The sequence below is a fragment of the Suricata suricatta genome, chromosome 1, assembly GCF_006229205.1.
Source record: "Suricata suricatta isolate VVHF042 chromosome 1, meerkat_22Aug2017_6uvM2_HiC, whole genome shotgun sequence".
NCBI classification, from domain to species: Eukaryota; Metazoa; Chordata; class Mammalia; order Carnivora; family Herpestidae; genus Suricata; species Suricata suricatta.
Window position 1 is genome coordinate 122,297,660 of NC_043700.1, and position 23,085 is coordinate 122,320,744.

Genomic DNA, 23,085 nt, shown 5'->3' on the forward strand with positions numbered 1-23,085 from the left:
GCACTCTACTAGTAACTTTCCTTATTCATCCCTGTACTCTCCTCCTGGCATTTCCTGAGATTATCTCCCCAATAAACTGCTTGAACTCAAATCTGTCTTGGAGTAGCTTCTGAGAGAACACAAACCAGAACATGTAGTTTCTTCATGTGAACACTGGAGATGATAATATCAATCTCAAAAGGTATTGTGAGCATTAAATTAGATATTTTGAAAGACCAAGACCTACTGCGAAGAACCTACTAAGTATCTTGTTCCTTCTTTAATTTTAGATGAGCTATTTGCAAGTAGTAATTGTTGAATGGCAAAATTAGATTGTGTTTAGGTAAAGTTATCCTAAAGAATAAAAATTTTTTACCCCCACCTTTTAAAAGTTTGTTTGTTCGTTTATTTATTTATTTATTTGCGAGAGAGCGAGAGATCGATCAGGAGAGGGGCAGAGAGAAGGAGGGAGAGAGCGAATCCCAAAGAGGCTCCACACAATCAGTGGAGAGCTTGAAGTGGGGCTCAAACTCACAAACCATGAGATAATGACATGAGACAAAACCAGGACTCAGGACGCTTAAGTGACTGAGCCACCTAGGTGCCCTAAATCCTTTCTGTTGTAATAGACAGGGGATTTAGTCCAAATTTTGAAAAATAGTAAACAGAACAGTAACAACAAACGTGTGCTAACACACTTTGAAACGAACAAAAACATTGATTCTATTGAAAATGTTGTTTCCAATGTCTTAGGAGAGAATTAAAAAAAATAAAACTATATGAATATATTTCTAACATCACACATGAGCCATTCAATAATACTTTATTTTATTATCTATATCTTTTTAATAAACTATAAGCTGATGCATAGGAGCACATGTTACCCCAATGTTCATAGCGGCACTATTGTAGAATAGCCAAATCATGGAAAGAGCCTAAATGTCCATCACCTGATGAATGGATCAAGAAGATGTGGTATATATACACAATGGAGTATTACATGGCAATGAGAAAGAATGAAATATGGCCTTTTGTAGCAAAGTGGATGGACTTTGAGGGTGTCATGCTAAGCGAAATAAGTCAGGCAGAAAAGGACAGATACCATATGTTTGTACTCATAGTTCTAACAGGAGAAACCTAATGGAGGGCCATGGGGAGGGGAAGGGGGAAAGAAAGTTGGGGAGAGAGGGGGACACAAATCATGAGAGATTATTGAATACTGAAAACTAACAGGGCTGGAGGGGGAGGGGGAAGGGGAAGTGGGTTATAGTCATGGAGAGGGGGCACTTGTGGGTAGAAGCACTAGGTGTTATATGGAAACCAATTTGACAATAAACTATGATTAAAAAATAAAATAAACTATAAGCCTTTCAGGAGTAGGACATTTTTCTTTTTTTTTTTCCCATCTGGGATATCAAAAGCTACACATTTGATAAAAACTAAATAGGTTGAAGGGTGGCTGAAAGTATATTATTGGAAATCCTTAAATATTTACATTTAGTTCAGTATTTTAAAAAGGGGATTGTGGCACCTCTGTAGCTCAGTTGGTTAAGGATTCAACTATTGATTTTGACTCAGGTCATCATCTCAAAGGTTCGTGAGATCAAGCCCCATATCAGGCTCCTCAACTCTGAGCCCACTTGGGTTTCTTTCTTTCCTCTCTCTCTTTCTCCCTCCACCCCGAATCACATTTTCTCGCTCAAAAATAAATAAACTTAAAAAAAGAAGGAAGAGATGCTGTTATAAATGAATCTAAAATACACTAAAAGATAATATATTTTTCAATAATGAATTCATTCATTCATTTTAGAGACAGAGACAGTAGAAACGGGGGAGGGAGGGACGAGGGGAAAAGAGAGGGAAAAAGAGAGGGTCGTAAGCATGGAGTTCAACATGGAGCTTGATCCCACATCCCCGGGATCATGACTGAGCCAAAATCAAGAGTGGAATGCTCAAGTGACTTAGCCTCCTAGGTACCCTCAGAGAATATATTTTCTCATTAAATTAAAAAAGAATCTTGGAGCGCCTGGGTGACTCAGTTGAGCATCTCACTTCAGCTCAGGTCAGGACCTCTCAGCTTATGAGTTAGTTCGAGCCCTGTGTTGGGTTCTGTGCTGACAGCTCAGGACCTGGAGCCTACTTCAGATAATATGTTTCCCTCTCTCTCTGTCCTGCCCCATTTGTGCTCTATGTCTGTCTGTCTGCCTCTCTCTCTCTCTCTTAAAAATAATAAAACATTTTTTTACATAAAAATAAAAAATAAAAAAGAATCTTAGTTGAAAACAGAGCAAATTTTTACTTATGAACTTTGGCATATATGTTGTGTGGAAAGACACATATGGCCTCCCTCATATTCAAATCAGTTTATTCTTTATGAATCATGACAAGAACATAATTTCATTTTCTTAATAATGAAAATAAATTTTCCATACTGCATAGCTAAGTATTTGAGGGTATAAAGAGGAGTGTTTTTAGTTCATTTTATAAGAACCAGAACTACTGAGGTTCTTCACTTCACTTCACCACACATACCATTTTATTAGAACTGTCTGTTAGTTCTGATCAGAGTAGCTATTCATTCTTTTGTTGTCTACCTCGCTATGTACAAGTGACAATATGACATACAAAGTGGCAGTGAGTCCTTGAACTCTTAGGGACTTACTTGTCAAGAGTGATTTTCACTTCTGGATACAGCATGCCTATAAACATATGCCACTCTCCACAGATTGTGCGTTAACAAGACGAGGGTTTTTTTTGTTTTTTGGGGTTTTTTTGCCAATTACATTTGTATGTAACCTGTTTCTTAAGTCTTGCTTTCATGTCTTAATTTTTAAACTCTTGGGAGCTTTAAATCGTTTGAATATTAAGTTATTTAAGGCAATTTGTATACATATTTTTTCCTTCTGGTTATTTATTTTTCTGGTTATTTCTTGTATGTTGCTTAGAAAAGGCCAAGCATGAAATTGGAGCTGCAAAGCAAGAACAAATTTATTGATATGAAACTGCTCTGAAAACTCAATAGGTGTGCAGCAAAGCAAGAAGGGTAAAGGGGCTGAATAATTCATTGAACCTTTAAGCATCAATAAATAACACTTACAGTGAGAAATGTCTGCTTTGCAACATTAGGTATGAAATGTGAGTATAAAATAAAAGACATCTTTGATGTGCCATATTGTGAAAATATCTGAATAAACAAAGGTTGTTTTTTCATTAGTAATTCTGCAGATAACAACACTATGAATAAAAAATTTCAGGACTGGGAAGTGCACGTTATTCTGTGGCGTGGCTCAGATTTTACCTACATAGGTTAAGTGAATTAAAGCATGGATAACAACCTAATACAAGCAGAATATTTTATTTATACAGAATGGTGCACAAAGATGAAGATGACATCATGATAACTATAAAGTTGTTTATTTATGTGCCAGGAAAAATATTAATATTTAAGATATATTTAAAGATGTATGCAATGACATATCCTTACCTAATAAACTATAACTACTACTACTGTTACTGCCAACAAAATTATTATTAGAGTAGATTTGTGGATCCATTCACGTACAAAACGATCAGTCCCAATGATGATGAATAAACATTCATCAACTTTATAAAAGCAGACAAAATACTGACACAATTTTCAAAATGGCTCTTAATAAAAATGCCAAAATTCATATAAAGAACAAGAGGTAAATTACCAGATGTGAGAAAACAATATGGTATAGCAGCAGCAGTGTGAGCTCAAGAGTAAGAGGACCCAGCTACTAGACTTCCTAAATTTCTTAACTTGTACTAGCTACTAAGCACCTCTGATTTGGGTTTTCCTATTTTTATCCATGCTAATAAGTCCACCTAATTCTCATAGATTTGTTGTGTGGATGAGAATAAAATTCATATATCTTAGAACATACATATATAATTTAGATTATTAAACATTATTATGTATTCAATAAATGTTCGTTTAACTTAATGTTATTAGTATTATAATTTTTAATATCTTTGACAATTAAATGGAAACAAAGAAATCAGTATCCATATGTATGGGCATATGTATTACAGGAGATAAGATATCTAAAAAAACTAGCATGATGTTTGGATCATAATAATCATTTTTCAACTATTACATTTCTCTTTCATTTTCCCCTTTCCTTTGTTTATCTCAGAATAAAACAATCAGTTGTAATTATGACTTTAAGTAACTGTAAATAGTTTTTGTCTTTTGAAAAGGTGTGGTACATACTATATCCAACAGAATGATCGGATATTCTTAGTGGCATGGACAATCTATATCACGTAGTTGTGCACCACTTCTTTCTTTTTTTTTTTTTAACATTCACCAAAGAAGCCAAATGACCTATTCAGTGGGGGGTGGAAAAGTATAGCCCTAGACTTATTTGTAAAATCAATACTATATAACTGAATTTTGAAACAAATTCAAAATATGCATTCCACAAACAGATGATACTTTATCGTTCTAGATATTTGAGTATGCAATATTGATGATGATTATAAAAATTCTATTAGGCATATGACTTGTGGTTATGGTTTCAGAATGGTATCATAAAGATATTTACTATAAGTAGGGTTCCAGAGACTAACACAACTATAAATATTTTTAGCTACTATTAATGGGTATGGTCATATTTATTCATATTTGACATGAAGTATAAATGAATGGCTTGCTATTTTAAGGACAAATACTTACTCAAAAGTGATGTGTCCTAGATAATAAATCAGTAACACCCAGATATATTAGGTAGTCTACTGGACATAGCAAAGAATGGAGAGAAAGCAATGGAAATAAAAATTAAATTCCATTATAGACTACAACATAACTTATTTTTTACAAGATACAATTGAAAAGAAATGTGCTTCTTTGAATCTGAACTCTACTTAACTTCAGTACTTAATACTACTTGCTTTTTAAAGATAGAGCTATAAAAATTAGTAAAATCAACAAAAGGATTTATGAAACTAGAAGAAAACATTCAAGAAAAAAAGCTGAAAGATTAATTTGTTTAGTCTAAGAAAGAGAAGATTATAAGTAGCCTTTATATGTCAGAAACTCAGCTTTTAAAGGGTAAAGTAAATTGCATAGGCAATAAGTGATCATAGTTGCATATTTGAGTTCTAGTGAAACAGAAGTTGTAGTCCTACCTTGATGTGTTAAAAAAAAAAAAAAAGAAGTTTAAATGAGTGTCATGCTTAAGGAAGGAAATCAAGTCATGTCAATGAGAATCAGAGAGAAACAAGGAAATGTTTATTTCAGGTCTACATAAGTTCTATCATTTTACTTTAGAAAATGAGAAAATATTGAAAGTATGCTTAAAACATAAAAAAGTTAGGAGTTAAGAGGAAAGGGAGAAGAATGTCATCAATGTAAAGAGGTCCGATTATTATTTCAGTATGGGTACATATTGACCTCATGTGTGAGTTCCAGGCAAGTGAAGGATGTTAGGACATGTCTATATTTGCACCCTCCTAAGACCCCACTAAAGTGTTAAGAGACACAAAGATAAGGCTACAAAGGAAAAAATAATTGGAGAAAAAGTACAACATATAAGAGATCAAAAAATGTTGAATTTGAAAGCAGATGAACAAGTCTGTGTTTACTGACTGAGCAGGTCAGATAAAGCTAAAACCTGAACAGAAACTCAATAATTAGAGGACCAAGTACCTCTGCACAGAGCAGAAAAATGTGGCAAAAATTAAGTATTTGGCAGGCATGACTCACAGTTAGGAATTTCTTAACATTTCCTATCACTTATTATCAGTGTTTTTCCTTCTACTAGGGTAATTTGACACATGAAGCAAATAAAGCTATCTTTACATTAATCTAGATTATTTACTCATCTCTGAACCACAGAGTTAATATTTTAGCTTAAATCTGGCATCTTCCTTAAAAGTAAGTTAATTACTAGGTCATGCATTATTATTCACTCTGTGAGTGGATACTTCATCCCTTTGAAAATTCTCTATTTTTTCTTTAATGGTTCATGGAATTTTTGTTCATGGTTTATGACTATTCCTTTCTCATGTACTTCTATTCCCACTTCTTAACCGTTATATGTTTTTTGTTTTCATATCTTATGATTTCTCTTAGTATGGTACTAATACTCTCAGCATTTTTTCCTCATACAAATTAATTTATTCTTCTAAATCAACATCTTGAATTAGAGATTCTCTTAGGCCCTGGACTAGTGCTTTGCAAAGAGTGATCCTTGAATCATTCTGAGGATCCGAGATAAGAAACTTGTGTCAAAATGTAAATTCATTGGCATTAAGCAATGAGCATAGTTCAAATTAGCTGACTTTTTCTTTTTCTGTCTTTTTTTTTTTTGGTAGTAAAATTTACTTGATGAAGGATGCAGCCCGGCCATTTATTTTCTGGTACAAACCTCTTTCTTTGGGGACCAAAACTCTGGTCAGCATTGCTTTAGTACCATATTACTGTCTACCAGATTATCTCTAAATAGTTGTCCACAATAACATACCTTATTTTTTAATTCATTATAATTTTTTTAATGTTTTATTATTTTGAAAGAGAGAGAGTTAAAGAGTGAGCAGGGGAGGGGCAGAGAGAGAGGGAGCTGAACCAGGCTCTAGTCTCTGAGCTGTCAGCACAGAATCTGATGTGAGGCTGGAACTCACAAACCATGAGATCATGACCTGAGCTTAATCAACTGAGCCACCCAGGCAGCCCTCCAGTTCAGCTTTTTAAAAATAAATTAATAAATAAAGGAATTCTATTTATTTCTCCTACAATGTGTTTTCTTCAATAATGAATGTTAACTTTCACCTTAATGAATTACTTTTTTAATGAATGGTAATAACTATAAACCCAAAAATTTAGGGGTAGTGTTTATTCTTCTTCCCATACCATCCTCAATATACCTGAATACTTTTCATAAATTAAAAGCAAATTGTTTAGGGGCACCTGGGTGGCTCAGTGGGTTAAGCATCTGACTCTTGATTTGGGCTGGGGTCATGATCTCGCAGTCGCGGGATGGAGCTCTACATCGGGCTCTGTGCTGACACTACGGGGACTGTTGGCGATTCTCTCTGCTTCTCTCTCAGCCCCTCCCCTACTCACTCTCTTGCTCTCTCTCAAAATAAATAAACAAACACTAAAAACAATTTTAAGTAAATTGTTTAGCTTTTAACTTTAATGTTTTAATTTTTTCCTTGAGAACAGTTTTTTTTTTTATGTTTATTTTGAGAGTGAGAGAGAGACAAAGTGTGAATGGGGAAGGGGCAGAGAGGGAGACACAGAATCTGAAGCAGGCTCCAGGCTCTGAGCTGTAGGCACAGAGCCCCACGAAGGGTGTGAACCCACAAACTGCAAGATCGTGATTTGAGCCAAAGCCGGACACTAAATTGACTGAACCACCCAGGTGCCTCAACTTTAATCTATCTTAAATGTAATATTTAAACTACATAAAGTTTAAGTAAACTTAACCTATCATAAAATAAAACCTTATATTGCCTTTTATCCCCTCTGATTTTCTTCCTTTCCAGTTCTTCTCCCTTTATATAACATAGTCACCTTTCTAAAATGCAATTATTATGTTACTTAATTGCTATAAGATTTTTCCCAAGGCTTTCACATTCTTAATAATAATGAAAATAAATGACAATAAGACTAGCAAGTTTATATTGGTTGCCTGGCGTGGGTTCATTTTAAGCATATATTATAGGTATACATTTACTCCTCAAAATGATCCTTACAGTCACAATTTCACAGATGAGGAAGCTGAATCCAAAAAGTTTAAATAACTTACACAGCATTGCACAGGTAGTGAGTAAAAAACAAACTCAGGCAGTCTGAGTCTCGAACCTTTAGCATGATGGATAAAACTGTATTTCTCTACAGAGTATACATCTGCTTTTCTAGTCCCTATTGGCATGCTCACCCTGCTCTCTCACCACCCCTTCCCCAACCACTATGCCCCAGCCACACCAAACTACTGAGTTCATATGCACTATCATGTCACTGTATTGTTCCATGTCATCATATTTGCTTTTACTTTGCCCCTGGAACTCTCCTTCCTATTTATAAAATGTCTAGTTATTTATTAAACTCAAGTTTACTTCCTCAATGAAGCCTTCCACCCAATGCCCAAGGAAAGTTGTATTATTCAAATAATATTTTCTTAGCACCTAGGAATTCAATGAATAATCTAGGCATAGTATGTGTCTTCAAGTAACTTACAGTCTGACCGGATATAGTGACAGGTGCATAAGTAATCTAGTGCTACTATGAAGAATTGTAAGGAAAAGTAGAAAAGCTAAGAAAACAGAATGGGTAGTTTGCCCAGAGGGAATAATGTAATTGTTTCAGAGAGACAGGCATCTAAGCGAGGCATAAAATAAGTGGAAAAAAAAAGATGAGAGTGTCTCGGATAAAGGACTTTTTAGGCATATCTGTCTTCGTGTGTATTCCGTGTATTATGTAAGTGTCCCCATACATAATTATTTCTTTATGCATGTAAACACATACCCACATCCCCATGCTAAGCTACCTCAGATCACATTCTCTCTTTTTTTCATCATATAAATGGCACAAAATTGATGCACAGTAGCACAAAGTTGAGATTTGTTAAATGTAAAAAGTTTAATAGTGGCCTAAGAATACATCACTGACAATGGAATGTAGAGAAAAGGGCAATGTAGAGAAATATTTAGCAATTTGAAATCATAGGGCTGGTAGAGAGACTTTAACATAGGGCACAAGCAAGGCAGAGGCAGATAACAAGAAGGCTCCTCTCTAGCTTGGTGCCTGACAAGGAAGAAATGCAATTATTAAGGGGAACCAAGTGTGGGGTTTAGAATGAAGCGTTTTCGAGGCTTTCAGGTTTCATTCATGAATGTCAGTGTCCATTTACAATTCTGCTGTATGTTCAGAAAGATGACTTCTATCTCATCAGGCTTTAACTTGTCTCCATAGTCATTCATCTACCATAGTCTTTGATTCATAATTAACTCAAAAAGTATTTGCTTTGTAAACTCATAAATCTAATGGCTAGGTGTCAAAAAAAACCTCTTTAATATTTTTATGTCCCTTGAAGCATTTAGAAAAGCTTATTTTCTCAAATAAAATATCAGGAGAAATAAATGATAGTTTAACATTTTTATGTGAATTTGGATCCTCAGGGCATGTCACATTTATTTAAGTTAATCTGAATCATTACTGCTTAGAGATGAATGGTAGATTGGCAAGCCAAATACTTTCCTAATTTACCCAGCTTACTTAGATTGTAGGTACATTCTAGTACAAGTTGCCAAAAAGACTGAGTTCAACTAAACACAGATTTGCATTTAAAACATAAACTATCACAGAAAATCTCTGACATATATAATAGCTTACCAAGTTTCAGAGTCTAAAGTTTACCATTTTGGACATTTCCATCAGACTTAAAATTTCCCTCCAAGATAATCTGATAATTTAACCAATGGGTAAATACATTTATTATCATTTGCCTAAACATTTATTTCATAGATATATTTAAGAACCACATTTCCTCACATAATGTTACCTTCATTTAACAGTCAAAAAATTATTTGGGAGGAGGGAAAAACATGTCAAAAATACCTGCATCAAGTTCAAACTCATAACCCAGTTAGTTGCCTTAGGCAACATGTTAAAAAGCAGCAAGTTCTATAAATAACTCATATTTATTTCAAGTGAGAGGTCTCTGTCTCAATGGTTGACTTATTCTAGAAACTAATACATGGATATGGGGAGCATAAAGAACCAGGGGCAGGAACAACAAGATAAGAGGCCAAGTAAATATTTATTCTTTGTTTTTATCCCATGGCAAAATGACTAGCTTTATTCTAGAGCTGTTTATGACAGAGAAAGCTTAGGATCTGTAAAGTTGTAGTAAGTTGAGTTCAGTTTTACAAAAGTAAAAACTTGAGACAAAGTCTTAAATCCCATGAAACCAAGTTATTTACTTTGGAGAATAACCAGTCAAGCAGGCAATTCCTCTCTCTTCCTCAATTACCCATAACTTATTTGGCATTCCTTAAAGCCTCCAGCATCTTTTTATGAATATAAAATGACTAAGATTCCTGTAACACAAGAAGCACTCTATTTTCACTTTTTCCTCTAGAAGCCTGAATAAACCTACTAATCTCAGACGTCTAGGACAAATTAGGTGGTCCACCTTGCTGTATATAATTCATCCTGTGGATTCCCCTAATCTTTCAGTTGTCCTTACTTGGTTGGGGCAGGACTCCTCAGACCAACAAATCCCAGTCCACAAGTCTATCTTCTTACTATGAAGGTAGTGCGGGGACAGCAGCTCTGCACGTTTCACTGGACGCCATTTTGAAAACACTTGAACATATGATCTGTTTTTACCAGCAAAAAACATTTGTTTGTCTTTCATAATGGCTGTATTCTTTTAATACATTCTGTCCCCCATTTGGGAATGAATGAAGGTATACTACAAAGTAGCCCACCAGCACAGTGTTTTACGCTGTGTTTATTCAGGATCTGGGAAACACCTGTTGGTGTAACCGACCAACCCAGTTAGCCGCCCAGTCCGAGAGTGCCTGCGAGCAAGCGGCCTTCTTGATATTCGGCTTATTAGACAAGAGAACAAAGACAACCAGGCCGAATAATTTGGCCAAAATGCATGGTCCGTGTGATTTTGAACGTTTTCTCTTACAAAAAGGGGGAATATTGATGTTATCGCAGATCAAATACATCAGGGGAGACCGATCGCTCCAGCACTTATTCCTTTATAACATACTGCATTTTTAATAGCTCTATTGAATTTAAAAAACATTTTGTTTTCCTCTTACTAGATACAACATGCTTAATTTATCACAGCAGATGTTAAGAAAATATTGGTCACCTGTCAGAGTTTAATCTACAAGAGAAAAAGCAGTGGGACAAAGACTTATTTTTTTATATTGTAGGTTTAAATAACATAGCAGTAAGTCTAGATGTTTTTTATCGATGTGTTAGAAATTACTAATTGAATACTTCAGCTACTCTTTTATGTTTCATGAATTTTAGCTGGTGTTTCTTATTTTGCTTTTTGTCATGCAAAGTAGGTTTAAAACAAACATTAAATTCTATTAAGTTTGCAAATTTCCTTGAAATAAAAAGCAATATATTTTTCTATAAGGTGATCTAATTAATGATTCTAATGTTTGGTACTATGAAGTACCACTATATTATCCACTATGCCTAGTTCCAAAATTAGCTTTGGACATTCAGGATTTAACTGCTGAACTAATGTATAGCTAAACGTCTAGGACTTTAGCTAGATAGAAAAATACAGAGGTATGTAAAGTCTTTCTAAATAAATTGCCAAGTTAATCTTTAACCTTTTACCTTTAACCCCTATTTGAAATAGACTGTTGTTATAGCTATACTTACACACTTAGTCTAATGATTGTATTGAGGTATTTAAAAATAACTACTTCTCAATACATTCTAGCCTCGTTTACTTTAATTCTAGCTGGCAATGTTTATAATACTTAATTTACTAGACATTCAGTGTCAGCGCTTTGTCTCTTTCATCTGAATCATTGTAAGCCTCACCTCTCAACATCTAACTGTGATATTAAATGTTTCCGAATTACTAGAAACAAGTAGACCAGATGGCTTTTTAGGTTAGGATCACCTTATAACGAGGGACTGTACAAACTTAGAAAGGAGGTACATTTTTTCTGAAGTCATCACCATAAAATATCAGCTACTATCAAAAGAACCCCATTCAATTATCCTTTAAAATATTTCAGACCCAAGCATCTTGCAAGTGTATTGAAACAAAAAGCAAAGAAAAAGGAAAAAAAAAAAAACAATGACATGCAATGTCAAGTTTCTACTCAGTCTGCAAACCCTCGTTTAGTTGACTCTCAGCACCAGCTGTAACCCAATTAAATTCAGCAATGCACAGGTGTTCACAGGAATGACTAACACAAAAGCATACTTCCCTTTAGGGCTCTTAAAAAATTAGAGTTCTTTAATTTCCATAAACCCTCAAAACCAAAACCAAACAATAAAATATTGGGGAAAAAAAGAAATTAGATACAGCAGGGGAAAAACACAATCAGCATGAGCTATAACCCAATTATACTGAATAGCACTCAGGTGTTTGCAAGAGCACACTCACTTCAAATTTTACCAACACAAATCAACTTTTCTAAAATCTCTTACATTTGACAATGAACATACATTTGTCTTCAGGTAACTTTGAGATGCAAGTTTTCTGAATTGGGGTTCTTAAAAGTGGACTTCATTGTAAAATATGTAGCAAAAATAAACATAAATTTTTATCTAAATATTCCATAATGGGCACTTAACATTTAAAAATACCTATTAAATGTCTCTAAGTTTTGGCTCGGGTCATGATCTCAAGGTTCCTGAGATTGAGCCCTTTGTCCGGCTCTGTGCTGAAAGCAGTGGAGCCTGCTTGGGATTCTCTCTCTCTGTCTCTCTCTCTGTCTCTGTCTCTCTGTCTGTCTGTCTCTCTCTCTCTCCTGCCCCTCACCCAACCCTGTTCATGTATGTTCTCTGTCTCTCTCAACAAACAAATATTTAAAAATAAAGTAAAAATACCTGTTTTATGAGTGCCTGGGTGGCTCAGTTAGTTAAGTGTCCGTCTCTTAATTTCCTCTCAGGTCATGATCTGACAATGGTGAAACTGAGCCCCACGTTGGGCTCTGTGCTGGGTCTGGAGCATGCGTAAGATCGTCTCTTGTTCCCTCTGCCCCTCCCCTCCTTGCTCTTTCTCACCCTCAAAGTAAGAATACCTGTTTTAGTTCAGGAAGAATATTCAATACAGGTGTTAATTTTTATTGACATTCTTTAAAATTCATGCATCATGTGGAAAACAGTCTTATTTATTAAAAGAATCCAACTATGTTAGGAATCTTCCCTAACTTTAATTACTTTAAACTCAAGAGTTAAGATGTTGAACTTCATCAAATAGGTTCTGATCAAGTGTTATTTTTCATATATTTAGAGTATAAATAATATCAATACCCAGACATAGTAGTTAGTTTCTTTTGATCTGAAAATGTAAGACTGTCAGCACTATCCATGATTCAGATTTGCAGGCCAGAAATAATTCTGCCCTCATTTTAATAGTCTTATAAGTTTTTTACTGGTTTGCAAAGTGTGAGCTCAAATTAGCTGCATAGGTGACACCTGAAAAATTTTTAGACCTGCACAAGTCACACCCCATCTCGCACCTGCTGGATCAAATTCTCTGGAGTTGGAGCCTAGCAATCTCTTTGTTGCTTTAAATGAACCCTCCAGGTGATTCTGATGCACTCTTAAATTTGAGAACAACTGGTCTATTCTATTTCTGGCTCTTACCATACCACAAAAATGTGGCAAAATCCTATTTATACCATGGTGACCTATGGAATAAATCAGAGCATATCAGTTTATTACCATTTCCCAACTCCCATACAAATGAATAAATATAAAAAGAGTATTTCTAAGTTTCCAGATTCTTAACTACTAGCAATAATCATAATTACATCATTTATAATAACTTATAATTACATGAGATAGTTAGCAGTTGGTCTAATATGACTCTAAGTGAAAAACTTGGAGATATTTATGCAATTATGATCTGAAATATCACTGTTAAACACAGAAATATGAATTGGTTATATCATTCTCAAAAGTTTCATCTTGAACTGGATTGTATAATTTATAGAAATCTTCATGAAATTAATGTAATGTATGATTTAATGTAATTTGAAACTACTCCTTTTGTCCAAGTCCACATAAGAAATAAATATCACAAAGAAACAAAAACGAAAATAAAGTTAATTCATGTAGTGTGTGTGTGTTTAATATTGCTAATTACTTTGGGTACTTTAGCCTGCTATATCGTCTCCTTATATTAGTAATTTTTATTTTTTAAAAATATGTTTTAATATTTATTTATTTTTGAGAGAGAGACAGAGAGAGAGAAAGAGTGTGAGCAGGAGAGAGGCAGTGAGTGGGGCAGAGAGAGAGGGAGACACAGAATCCAAAGCAGTCTCTAGGCACTGAGCTGTCAGCACAGAACCCAATGCCAGGCTGTAACTCACGAACTGTAAGATCATGACATTAGCCAAAGTCTGATGCTTAACTGACTGAAACACCGAGACACCTCTTTATATTACTAAGTTTTAAATTGATCATCCTTATTAATATTGACACATCCTTACATGACTTTTGCATTCTTCTACAAAGCTCTACCATAACATAATTAGGAAGGAAATGATTCTATGGTAGCAGTTGGTACTGGAATAACAAACACACATTTCTGAGACTAAGGAATTAGAGCGAGAAAAAGACTACCAAAGATCTAAACAGAATCATACACACTAGAAAAGATATACATGTGTAAAGGAAATATTAATTCTTATCCTTTTTCAGAAAGCTAACTTATCCCATTTCAGACTTTACCTTCTTATTCATACATGAGACAAATATTATAGAGTTTCTTCTGCATGCTGTTTTGTCAAATAATACAAGAAATTTAGGTAGTAAATATATCAATAAAAATTAAAACTCATTAATTTTACAATGCTGTATAAACACATTTAAAATAATTTTTATTTATAATGTCATACAGGCAAGGAGTGTGAAATTAAACAAGTATCATTCTTATTTATCATCTAGCACAATGTAGTTAATGATCTATACCCTCGGGAGTATTTTTAGAATTTTTTTATGATAAACCAATATCTGATAAAATTTACTTATTCTAGAAATCAGCCACTGAAAATATGTTAAAAAGCACTAATCATTCCTTCCTTACTGATCACTCCTTTTTATTTGCTGCTTTCCATAGTAAATTTTCTTTTTCTAGAAAGTGCAAATAACCCATCAAAATATAAATGATTAACAAATATTTTAAGAAACTCTCCAAAACTTTTGGAGATTAATCAGATGCTGATGGCATAAAGTCACTAGTAAATCTCCATTGGATGACACGATGGAAGGCATAGGTGCTATGTACCCGTGTGATATACGATTTATATTGACAAAAATCATTTTGAGCAGATATCGTAGCCCTAATTTATACGTTATTTTCCAAATTTTTAGTTGGATAATCTTATGTTTGTTTGAAATGAAATTACTAGGCATCTTTCATGTTTAAAGGGAAAATATATTTTATATAATTAACTTTTAGTAATATAATTTTAAGTTAATATTTATGTCATCAAAGAAGGACATACTGATATGTTGTTCAGTGATAAGAAAATATATAGATAACTTAGCATTCATGTCTAGATCCACCTTTAAATCACTATATCATCCTATAAATTACTTTCTTGTTTTTGTTTTCTCAGTATAATATCAGAGACCCATGATTAAAATTATGTTAATAATTTTATATGATAATATTTAACTGTTATTATGCTAACGTTAAAGAATATTAAAAGATATATTAATTAAAATATGTTAATAATAATACATATTAATATGTTAATGTTAGTAAGTTAACTTCTAAGGCATAAGTTACTTGTCCCAAATATTAACATTTATATGCATTTTGAAAAATAAATCCTTAAAATGTTAAGAAAGAAGAGAGCTTAGCTGTAATTATTTGAGAAAAAGATTATGCAAGGAATATATTTTTAAAAAATTTTTAATGTTTATTTTTGAGGGAGAGAGAGACAGAGTGCAAGCAGGGGAGGGGCAGAGTGAAAGGGAGACACAGAATCCAAAGCGGGCTCCAGGTTCGGAGCTGTCAGCACAGAGCTTGATGCAGGGATCAAACTCATGAACCACAAGATCTTGACCAGACCTGAAGTCAGACACTTTACTGACTGAGCCACCCAGGTGCACCAAGGAATAATTTTTAAATAAAGATTCTAAAAAATTCTTCATAGACTTTCAGTTTGCTAATAAAAGAAATTTACAAAGATCAGATATTTTCCCATGTTCATCCTGATATCTACAAATAAATGTTGATATGAGTTTATGTACTGTGCACTAAAAAATAAAAAAAGTAAAACACTGATATTTGATTTGAAATGACTTATAAGACTCAGAATGGGTAGAACTTAATCAGGTAGGGTAGAACCTAAAGGAGATGGAGAAAGTTCAGAAAATTGTCATAATACCCAGGTGTATTACATAAGAACATAAGAACTATGCTTTAAAAATATAAACTGCATGAGATTACTAAATACCGGCTTCATCACTACCTCCCTTGTAACTAGTAGCAAACTACATCTTCTAGTTAGATACTTTAAAAAATGAAGTTAATGCAAATGTAAGAAATTATTTTACATTGTGGATATTTTATTATGTGTTCGATAAACTTTTAAGTTTTTTTCTCTTATCTTTCCTGATTTATTAATTACCAAAGATTTAAGTACATACCAGAATTTATGTAACACCTGTTTAACGCTTATTTATTTTAGAGGTGGGGGCATAAAGAGAGGGGGACAATGGATCTGAAACAGGTTCTGCACTAGCAGCAGAAAGCCCAATGTGGGACTTGAACTCATAAACCAGGAGATCATGACCTGAGCCAAAATCAGGCCCTAACCGACAGAGCCACTTAGGTACCCCTCTAACACCTTTTTAAAAACAAGTACACAGCATTAAAGTAACACGTTTAAACTTATGTCATTTCTTCCTGACTGATACAGAAATTGTGCTGCATGTTCTAACTCATTATGGTACTGTTTTGCTCCTAATATCATATGCAGCACAAGCAGAATTAAAAGAATGATGCATCATGGAAGCTTCAGTATGTATATTAGTAACGTTTGCCATTGCTTAAAAGAACTCTGCTGTTATTCTCATTTAATGTTCTTCATTTCAATTCCCTGAATATCATCAGATCACTGCTGTATACCTGGTTGGTAAAGTGAGTTCTAGATACATAAATTCAGTCATCATCACTATGAGATAAAAATTTTTAGTAATGTGTTTAAACAGCTTTTTTGAGAGCACAGAAATTTATGGAGAAACTACTACATTGTTTCAGTGCAATATACCTACACACTTACAAAGTGGTTCTTGCATTATTTATGGAGGCATTTTGTTTGCACATACCCACACTTATTCATTTTTTAAAGTGGCTATAGGCAAACAAACACATAGAAAAGGATTTTCTTAGATAATTTCTTAAGAGATATTTCTTTTTAGGCATTGAAGAAGAGGCATCTTTTCTTTAAAAATGTACACATTGAAACAAACTATTTACGAAATAAATTTTGAACAGATAAAATTTATCCATTTTACCATTTATTTGAATATAATATACCATTAATCAGGACTTTTTTGACATATATAATCGAATTACTAAGGAATGATTACCATTTGACTTCTGTTTGGAAAATTACATTCAATAACATTTTCTTTAAACTATAATTTAGCATATATAAAACTGTAACTCTACCATCCAAAATATATTTATTGAACACTAATATATCATAAGCTCTAATTCTAGTCTACTGATGAACAAGGATTCAAATATACTTACTACATTCAATTTATAAGTGTTTGGAGAAGTGCGCTGAGAGGAGAGTTATAAAAAATAGAATTGTGCCATGTGAATTCAAGAGATATATAGCACTAGAGAGGAAGAAATGGCCACTGCGAACTAAGGTAATCCTTGAAATAAAGGTAGAAGGTTAAAAACAAGTTGAAAAGGGGAGAGGAACCCAGATATATCAAACAGTGTGAATAAAGGGGTGAGGAATCAACAGACATGTACAGCGAGTAATGAGTAGGCTGGTTTGAGGTGAAAAATTGGTCTTTACACATAATGGATGATGAGGAGTCTTTTGAACAGAGAATGTAATGTGTGGTATTTTTGAAAACTAGTGTGAGTGTGGAAAGAGTTGCTAGTGAGTGAGGAACAAGAGTTGGGAGAAGAGACAGAGGCTATTATAGTACTTCAGGAATAATGAGGGCTTGAAATAAGGTAAAAGTTATGGGAAGAAATAAATGGATGAAGAGGTCTTCTGAAAGAAGGATTCAAGGACTTTTGAACCTCACTCAATTTGAGAGAAAAAGAACATTCCGGGACAACAGAATCTAAAGAAGTAAACAAAATAGTACACCAAGGCTAAATAAGTCCACATTAAACTGAGATACATTTAATGTGTTTGGAGTCTTTAAATAAAATTAGTCACAATGTGTTTCAGACTTCTCTTTCTTTTCCATTTCATGTGAGTATAAATATCATCTGTTTATTCAGATCATCTAATAACTAATATTTACTTGGATTCTATTATGTGCCAGACAAACACTAGGCTCTGAGAATACAAAGATTATTGCTGGGCCATTTCTGAAGTAAGGCGAGTTTGCAAGGCTGGGGTCTCCAGCTGGCAGATGGTGATCTATGTGTACCCCCACTCAACTCCCACTCAATTTCTGCTTGAGCACCGACCCCCAAGGCACCTGGCTGACTGATATCAGGAGTGACTTGCCTTCTCTTATGCTTAAAATATGCAAATTGTACCTTATGAAAAACCTTATTATAGGAGTTGCATCTTTTGTGATTATAGGAGCAAATATTACATTTCCCGAGAAACCCGTTTTTCTTCCCCTCAAGAAAACAGGCTGTTGACCCCTGCTCACAAAAGAACTAACTCTTGCCTTTGCTATGCTAAAAACATTGCCTTGTATTTGAATGCTAAATATACCTTCCTTCCCTACATGATAAGCATCTAGTCACCTACTTCAATCACTGTTGATAAAGGTTATGCATGAGTCTTCTACCAATCTATGTTCTGGGAAATTTTTACATACCAAAGAATTTGTCATCAGAAAGCATTGTCTAAGGCAATTGCCACTTCTGTTCTGTACCCCATACATTTTTTCAATAAATAAAACTGACTCTTGAGTCATTGCAGAGATGCCTGCCTGGTGATCAGAAAGAAGCCGAGGCTTTCCCACTCCCTTTTGCCAATACTGTCCATCCTTCAGGGAGCCCTGGACCTGCTGGAGCTGGACTCAGGCAGATTATAAAACACACCATTTGGTTTCATGGAGTTCATAGTTTAGTGATAGAAACAGATATATTAGCAAATTCTTAACAACAAGTGCTCTAATAGAAACATATGGAAAGTGCTATCAGAATCTATTCACTGAAATTTCCTAGTTATATAGGTTTACATATATATGCATATTCCTATATATTTGTCTACACATAATCACAAACACATACATGTATGTCAGAAATCATAAGTTCATACTGATAAATTTAACTACAATCTATTTCATGCAGTCTATTCTTACCTTTTCCCATCCTATATTTCTATCTCCCTTTTTTAAAATACACATAATTTCAGAATTTCATAATTATTTCACCAACAGCACTAAAATTAAAAAAAAAAAGCTCCTTAAAAAAAAGCTTTTTATCCACTCATCTCTTATTCTGTGGGAGCAATAGGGCATAGAGTCCTATCCAGTCATAAGTTACTTGGATTAAATGTTTCTTCTCTTTTTTTAAAAGAAAAGTTTGCTTATGCTATTTGTATGACTAGGATTATGTTCATTTGTTTATATTTGCTTTCCATTTGATCTTTTTACCTCCCATCTTTATTTTTTAAGTTTATTTATTTTGAGACAGAGAGAAAGCACACACACACAGTGGAAGAGGGGAAGAGAGAGGAAGAGAGAGAGAATTCCAAAGAGGGTAGGTATTGTCAGTACAGAGCCCCATGCAGCATTTGAACTCACAAACCGTGAGATCATGACCTGAGCAGAAACCAAGAGTTGTGTGCTTAACCAACTAAGCCACCCAGTCACCCCTTACGCCCCATCTTTAAATTTATTTCTGAATATATATATTAACCTCCATCTAAAAGTCAAGATTATATAGAGAAGTATACTCAGAGATGTATCTTACCCTTTCCTAATCCTCCTACTCCATATTCTACCCACTTGTATTGGCTCTCTCAGGGGAGTGTGTATATATATATATATATATATATATATATATATATATATATAACCTTCCTTCCATCTTTTTTTTAATTTAAAAGTTAACATATATTCTCTTTGGCACTTTTTCACTTAATATTGTCTCTTGGAAAATCACACCAAATCAATTCAAAGTTATCCTTTTCATTCTTTTTGTACAGATGCATGAAGCTTCATTGTATGACTTTACTATGGTTTATTAAACTAACCTACCTTTGAGTATTTTAGTAATTTCCCCTATTTTACAACTATGAATAATATTTCAATGAATAACCTTGTCTACATACTTTTTGTATCATCAGGATAAATTACTAGAACTGGGATTGCTTGGATGAAAGGGAAATGTCCATGTAGTTTAATTAGATATGGTCAGATTCCCTTCCATAGGTTTTATTGCTTTGTATTACATTGACAATGTATGAAAATGCCTGTTTCCCCACAGTTTTGCCAAGAGAGTATATTTTTAAAGTTTTGAAATTTTGCCAATATCATGGATATCTGAGTGTGGTTTTACTTTTCATTTCTCTTATTGTAAGCACAATTGAATCTCTTTTTAAGAGCCATCTTGAAATCAGTTTTGGGGACTTTATTTATTCTTTCTCTAAATATTTTCTCCCATATTTTTGTCTTTAGACATTACTTAGAGTGCGTGTCATCTTACAAAAATTTTTATTTCTATCTGGTGAAACGTAGCCATCTTTAATTTTATTGCATCTAAATATTTTGTCAATTTAGAAAGCATTCCCCTGTCCCCAGGTTATAATGGAATATCCCATTGTTTTCCTCTAGAACTTAAGAGTTTCATTTTTTACATTTAGTTCTTTCATCCATTTTAGGTTTATGCTTGAGGAATGTACCTTATTTTATTTAATCCAAATGATAACTTAACAGCATTTATTCAATTTTTTACTCAAATAATTTCAGTAATCAGTTTGAAAAGTCTAACATTATATCCTATTCTATTTCATTTTAATCACATGCAATAAATCCTGAAAATATTCATTTATTGATGTATTCTTTAAAGATTCAAATTGTCTCTTCAGTTACTTGAGCAGTTTTCCAAAATGTAGTTTACGCATCTACATTTCCACTAGCCATGCTTCACTCAACCAAACGACAAATGTTACAGACCCACGTTTTATGTTTTATGTCCTCCAGTAAAGGTCCAACTTAGTATCATTTGTTTACAGTGACTCATTCAGATCCTGTCCCGTAAAAGAAGACTAAATTAACCAGCAATATTTAGGGCAAACATCCATTATGTAACAGTTGGAAACTTGAACAACAAAAAAATTTACTTTAGTGACAGCAACTAAAACAGGAATATATTACCCCCTGTGAGCTAAAGCTGATTCTTTAACAGGAACTGCATGTCTCCTCACCCACCCTCCATAATCTTCCTACAGCAGTCTTGGGATTTTAAAATTGAATCTAATACTGAGATCCATTACAGGCATTTGTATGTTTTGTGATTTATAAAAGTGAAAATCACTCTGCGTGGTACCTAATGGTTGTTCTTCAAGATAGCAACACTATCCTGTAAGGTAACAAAAAGAAATATTCAGGCTATATATACTCTTTCATTTTCTCTTTATGTATTTAATCTTGTCTCCTATCCTCATATAGAAACATATAAAGTATAATGGGGATTAGCAAACTTTTTTTCTGTACAAAACAAGATAGTAAATATTTTAGGCATTGCAAGCCATATGGTCTTTGTTGTAATTCTTCAAGACTGCAGCAGTAGCACAAAAGTGGCTATAATTCATCCTAAAGAATAAGATTGAACTATTTGCCATAAGGTCTTTTAAAGTTTCACTATTGGGGTACCTGAGTGTCCGACTCTTGATTTTGAGTTAAGTTGTGATCTCACGGTTTGTGAGATTGAGCCCAGTGTTGAGCTAATAATGTGGAGCCTGCTTGGGATTCTCTCTCACCTTCTCTGTCCTTTTTCTGCTTGTGCTCTCTTTCTCTCTCCCCCTCTCTCTCAAAATAAATAAATAAACCTAAATTTCACTATTATTGAAATCATAGACTAGCTTCAATGACATTTAATTTATTGAAATAGAATCATAAATTCAAAAAATCTGCTCTGAATTTGAGGAATTTGAGGTATAATCTGTCTGGGCATGTATAAACTCATATTTGGTATCACATTGTTTTAACCTTAATACCTACCATAAAAAAAAAAACTTGAGATAAGATACCATTAAAAGAAATGGTTAGAGAAGCTTGAAATAACTAGTGGGGCACCTCATATTAAAAATGTTTATAAAGTTCAACATACATTGACTATTTAATTGGACTTTGCACTCATGCACAATAGCTGAATATCTTATATAATTTTTAAACGAACAATATGTTTGGGCACTGGGAGGTAGCTTATAATATTTTCTTCCCTATTTGCTACAAAAAAATTAGTATTTTTTCCAACATGAATTTATATAAAGTTCCAAACATCAAAAAATAAAGGTCATAAAGTAAGGGCAAGAAGTACAAGAAGCTTTAATGTCTGTGTCTGTGAGCCAGCAAAGCAAACTGATAATTTCTCCCATTCTCTTTCCCAAGCTTTGAGTATTTATTTTACATCAGAGGCCAATCCACACATAGGCTGTTTCATTAATATGCTAGAATTTCATGTAGTAAAGAATTTCTGGAAACAGATTAAGCACTCCATGACTTCATATTGGCAAATGGCCTTACTGCAGTCGTGGTCACTGTGGTTTGTCTCATTCAGAGTATATAGGATCAAATTTAGATATTGTTATTCACGAGAATCCATTACTCTCCATTCAGAAGACTTAATAAAATATTTTATTTATCTTTTTATCTTTATTGTACCTATTATAGGAAGTTAATTAAGTGAATACAGTTTCTGAATGTTGTTAGCTATATTAGAGGTAATTTATATAATTTTATGTGTGACCACTTGATTCTGTTTATACCATAGGCATCTATATTGAGAATTAAAATATTAAAAAATGTAAAGCAAATTTTTAATTTATATTTAAAATTTTTTAATGTTTTTCAGTGTTTAAAGGACACAGAGAGACAGAGTGAGTGCAGGAGGGGCAGAGAAAGAGAGGGAGAGCCTGAACTGACAGCACAAAGCCCAAAGTGGGGATCATGACCTGAGCTGAAGTTGGATGCTTAGTCGACTGAGCCACCCAGGTGCCCCACAAGTTTGT